This window comes from Panthera uncia (genome assembly GCF_023721935.1).
Source record: "Panthera uncia isolate 11264 chromosome C1 unlocalized genomic scaffold, Puncia_PCG_1.0 HiC_scaffold_3, whole genome shotgun sequence".
NCBI lineage: Eukaryota > Metazoa > Chordata > Mammalia > Carnivora > Felidae > Panthera > Panthera uncia.
Genome location: NW_026057584.1, coordinates 86,750,584 through 86,756,501, shown reverse-complemented (window position 1 = coordinate 86,756,501; position 5,918 = coordinate 86,750,584). Strand labels below are relative to the sequence as shown.

Genomic DNA, 5,918 nt, shown 5'->3' with positions numbered 1-5,918 from the left:
AGTGTGTTCTTGTTCTAAGTGTTCTTGTTTTGTATCTGTTCACCTACTAACTCACTGGTATTCAGAGAAAGCCCTGTATTTGTTCCCTTTACTGCCCTGTCTATACAATATGATTTGTTTTGAAGTTCTATCTTGCCATGTCATTGAAGAATAATGAAGAACAATGTTCATGTACACCTTCACAAACATGCAGAGTTCTATAAAGTTGAATGTTATAATTTTTAATGCTTTCTTTGTTCCTTTTCCTATGATTGTTTCTTTTCAATCCACTTCTGACTGTTAGGATATCTGTAAAAAAATTATTTTAAAAAGTTGAAAACTTGAATGGTTCATGTTTTACATGATAGCTATTAACCTAAAGTTTCAGTATTTTAGGACAGACAATGCAATCAAACTACTGTCTAATCAAGATATTATGGTTTATTTCAATTCAAATCAATTACATTTTAAGAAATTTATTCTAAAAATAAATACCTAACTGCCTGAGACAAATTTATGTAGATATGGATACAGTATATAATTTTTTATAACAGGAGAACCTTAGAAATATTCTATTACTCATCAAAAAGGAACTGGCTAACAGATGAAAAAGCAAGTTGTAGAACATTATAATATAATTTTGATTAAAAATATTATATATAAAATTTTATAGCTATATATACCTGGAAGATTATATACAAAACTTTTATCAGAAAATATCTTTAAAAAATAACTTAGTGCAACAGGATGGACAAGAAGAAATGTAAGGGATTTTCACTGCATCTGAAATGGTTTTTGTACAGTTTCAATTTTACCATGCTTTTGTTTTGCAATACTTTTCAAATAAAAATAAAATAAAGTAACCCCAATAAATACCATTTCAAATATTCCCATAGTGGGAAGTTATGGGGTTAGAGACTGTTCCTATGAATATAGGCCAAAATGGTGGCCCATGGAATGTCAGAGATCTGTAGCCAGGTGATCAATTTGGTGATAGAGAACAAATAAACACCACAAATCAAGGTTAGGTGCTGGGTCAAGTCTTGGCAAACAGTCAAAACTGATAAGTCATTGTCTGAGACAAGGTTAGAAGTCAAAACATACAGACATCCAGGAGTCTGGAAGAACAGTGTTCTTAAATGCCAGTGCCATATCATGGTCACATTTGGTAAGTAGCCAGAGCACTCATACACCCATAAATCAAGGTAAGGCAACTCACCTATAGATTATGTACCATGGGACCCAGAATGACAAATAAATGATTATAATATTCAGGCAAAAAATTAGGAAGGCATGATAATAGAAACCAAGATAAGAAGTTTGGGCAAAATAGGGTCAGAGAAAAAAATATGCATTCTATTTAGCAAACAAGTAGACCAGTGATATCAATAAGGGGCGGAGACTTCATCTTCAATGAGGTGTTTTCTATGTTTCTAGTGAAGCAGAAATGAATTCAAGGGTGAGGCTAGCACAGAATAGCAAATAAAAATGGGTGTGTAAAATTGGGTTAGTGATTAGTAATTAAACTGACTGGAATAGAGACTGTCAAATTCTACTCAAAAGCAGGATCTTCATATTCTTATTTGCAGTACAGTAATTTGGGAAGACTGTAAATATTTTTAAATTACCCTATTCATGGGCTAATTTTATCGCTCTTTCCCATTGTGGACTACCTACAAATTGTCCTACAACTTGCCATTTTCAGTTTGTAGAGAATTTTTTGTTTAACTGCCCTTTTTCTATTTGTTCCTAAGACATTTTTTTTTCCTTTCTTGTGTTTTCATTTCCTCATCTTAAGAAGGTCATTAAAATTTTCTATTTAAAGGCCAGTTATCCCTCCCAATTTGATGTTATCCATGCATTTAAGAAAAGTTCCACTTGATCATCCCAGTCATTGATAAAAATCTAATAATGGGCTCAGACAGATTCTGAAGTATGACTTAGTATCCACTCCCATCCCTCAGGGGAGGGAAGACCGATTAATACCTACTATTTGAATGTGACCTTCCAAGCAGTTGCACACCCATGCTCTAAATAGCAGGATCTCAACCCTGTAATGCTGCTCCCCAATTAATGTCCTGTAAGACTGAATTAAAAGCCTGACTGAAATAAAGATCTTACATCTATTGCTTTCCTCTAAGCCACAGGGTCTGTTACTCTGTCACAGAGGGAATTAGATTAGTCTGATCTGATTTGTTCCTCATACAGATACATTTTTTAAAAATCCCCCTGAGCCCCCCCCAAGCTTATATAATATGTTTGCAAATTGAAAATTGGTCAATAAAAAGAACACACAGCAGGCTTTGTGCTTCAAAATTTTGCACTCTGGATACAGATGTCCCTTAGCAACCAGAAGAATTAAATGCATTGTAACTTTTATTTTAGGTGCCAAGATCAACGTACAGAAATACATTTGTTCATCATTTTCCATGACTTTTCACACTACAGATATGAATAAGCTTCAGTGTTCATTTATATGCAATTTTATTTCCCTCACGCATCTTACACAGATGTGTACAGAGGCATAAGATATTTCCCCAAATCTGAAAATTGGTCAAAAACTCTGAAAACTTTCTTAGGGAAGACCAAGGATATGATTTTAAAATACACCAAAGGAATAAGAAGTACAAACTTACAATCAGTTAATTGCAGTAACTCTTTCTGATTAGACTTGAAAAAAATGCTGCTCTGTATTTTATATTATTTTTTTAAAAATCCTGTCAGGATGATTACACCAAAAACATACAGCACTCTGAAAAACACTTAGTACTGGAAGCTATACAACAAGTTATCCAATTATATTTTGTAGAATCCTTAATCTTTCAGTTTGCAAAAATATACATATGCACACACGAGTTGCACCAAATTATAGAAATAACGTTTTCTCTTAAACACTATTCAAGTAAATAAAAGAAAAACTTGTGACAAGGACTCAAGGAAAATAATCAGTAAATATCAAGTTATTTATGAGACATAAAAAATAAGATACACTTCTTTCTCCTATTCTTTCTGTAAAGATCTATTGAGCACCTATCATGTGCCAGCCACTGATCAAGGCCCTGAAGATACAGGGGGAAACAAGTAAGATAATATTTTCTGATTTCCTGTAGTCTACATTGTAATGGGAATAGACCATAAACACATAAATTAGAAAATTAATATAGTACGTAGGCATTGGTAACTGATGTGGAGAAAAATGAAGCAAGGAAGAGTTCAGGAGTAAAACGTTGCCATTTAACTAGGGCTTATGGAAAGGACTTCACTGAACAAAAATCTAAGAGATGAGGAAGCAGGGCATGTAGTTATCTAAGGAAGAGAATGTTCAGGTAGAAGAATAAGGAGTAGATTAAGATTTTTGTAAAACTAAATTAAAGTGACCTGGCCATTGTGGCCTCAATTGTGGGAGCTAATGAGGAGGAAGGACAAAGTTACTGTATATATAAACACATATCAGCTAATTTTAAATTGAAAATATTGTTTTTGATTACCTGATCACAAGTATCTGCATTAAAAATGTCCCTGCAGTGAATGTATATATACAAGGCCAATGCTTTATAAATAAAAACTATTTTACTGAAGGAATATTATTTTTTAAAAATTCATAGTAGAATTATTAGAAAAGCAACTCCATGAACAGTATTTCCTCATTTTATTAGTTATATTTTGAGAGGTATTGGCAGGAAAGATTTTCCCTATATGTAAGTGCACACACACACACACATTCAACACACATATTGCTATACCACAAAAGTGATGGAACATTACAGTTAACAATTGAAATTCAAAAATGTTAACTCATTTCACCTTTCATAATATTAAAATATATATGAAATAGCCAAAAAAGTAATTTTAAATAATTATGCTTTATATATTGGAAGAAAGTGAACACATTTGTCTTATTTAGAACAGCTTAAATCCTGAGGCTTAATGAACTGAAAAATCACTCAACATGATTGCCAAATGCATGCTATCCTTTTCTCCCTCAGAATTAAGTGTACAACTTTACCACTGGCACCTATACAAAAGAAAATCTATAATGCAGGGCACTTTTCAAGGTGTGTCAATTTTAAAGGCTTAAAAACAGTGCAATTTTATGCAAAGTGAATGGTCTTATCCTTTTCACAATTTCAATGTCTGATTGAATCAACTCAAGCATTCAATCAATCATATTACACGTAAGGCCAACTATAACATGACTAAATTGTCAGGTTAACCTTCTGTAGCTGTAATTGGCATAATGTATTATCCAAATTGTATGAAAGGACATTAACATAAAGTATGCAGTTTGTAATCCAGAAAAAGATGGCTGAGATGATGTCCTCCTGGGTCATATGGAGAACAGGATCAGAACGTTCTATGATTAAGCCCTAATTGACAAAGGTGATCGAAATAATGACCTCTAGTTAACATGGTAGGCCAGGGCAAAGAAAACAATAATGTGTTAGGGAAAGCTAGGTTGTGTTCATCATAGAATGGCTTGTTATCACTATGAATTACAGACACAAAGAAAAGTGCTTAATACTAATGAGGTGATGCTTGATCACTCAAGTGATAACCAGAGGAAAACATCCCTACTAAAGTAGTATCTGTTTCTTTCCTAAGAAAAAGTCTGTACAGGTTATAATACAAAAGTTTAGGCAAATTTGCAAAAGGAGAACCGCATCAGAAAGAAAAATTGTTTCAGGGAAAACTTTAGACTTTTACGATTGACATTTTCCTAGACAGCTATTTTTGCCAACAAACTCTTAAGAAGGAACAATCTATATATAATTATCAATATCATAGTTGGAAAAAAAAATACATGGGGGGAAATCAATGACAAAGAATTAACTAAATTTTCAAGTGTCATAAGTGTTACTATAAGTGAAACTAGAACTAGCCAAATTAGTCAAAATTTGGCACTATTTTTCATATCATACTTTTAAAAAAATATCCAGGGTGGTAATTATTAATATAATTGTTATATTTACTCCCACTATCTTGAAATATTAGACAAAAAAAATTTCAGCTGAGTCCACCTCTACGTGATTTAATAGACTGATAACGATTGTCCATAAAATTTTATTTCTGTAAAAGTTATCAAGGATTAGTGTCTATTGGACAGAAAAATTATGTGAATGAAAATGTCCCCCTTTACTCCACAAAATCAGAAACAAAAATACAAATGGCATTTCTGAGAAATGAAAACATTTCCTATCATCACAGTAACCAGTTAAAATTATTAGGCTGACACTATGGATTAAATACTGGACATGCAATACTTTGAAGACAGAAAGAATAACCATTGAGGATAAGAGACTGTTTTCTTTACTGTTAAATCACTTTTATTTTTGAAAATCAAGGGGATATTAAAGCATTATTTTTTGGTAATTAATCTAGGATAAGTATGATACCATACCTTTCTTATCATGTGTCATTTCTATTTTCTGGAAATAAAATTCTTATCAGCTTGAAACATGATATTACCATCTACCTTTACTACTCTAGACATTATATATTTTTGGTTAAAATTAGTTTTCTTTTGGGAAAGTTTCTTTTGGGTGATGGGAGGTGAAGGGGAATAAGGAGGCAAGTTAAATCATTAATCTCTATATACCTAATTGTAAGGAATACCCACATTTATATTTCGCTAGCGTAAGTAAATATAGGAGCAGATGCAAGTATTCCAAATATTTTACTACTGAGTCTATTTAGGATTTTTCTTGAAGATAAAACAGAAAAAAAATACCTATATGATTTCATCAAATACTTTTAATTCACATGAGCAGTGGTGACAAATAACCTGTACAGTTGGTAATCCTAATATTTACCTTGAATATATGAGTTAAGCCCATATGAAAATACTAGTGTATAAGATTTTTATTAAAGATATTTCAGAGGCGCCTGGGTGGCTCAGTCAGTTAAGTGTCTGACTTCAGCTCAGGTCATGATCTCACAGT

General features: G+C 32.4%; 1 long non-coding RNA gene across 1 annotated transcript in view; it reads right to left on the bottom strand.

Moving 5' to 3' along the window:
- Positions 1–226: 226 nt before the first annotated feature.
- Positions 227–5,918, bottom strand: part of LOC125910939 (uncharacterized) — a 15,553-nt gene continuing 9,861 nt past the window's right edge. The window contains exon 3 of the long non-coding RNA XR_007454215.1: positions 227–288. This is a non-coding gene — a long non-coding RNA (uncharacterized LOC125910939). The remainder of the gene's footprint in view (positions 289–5,918) is intronic.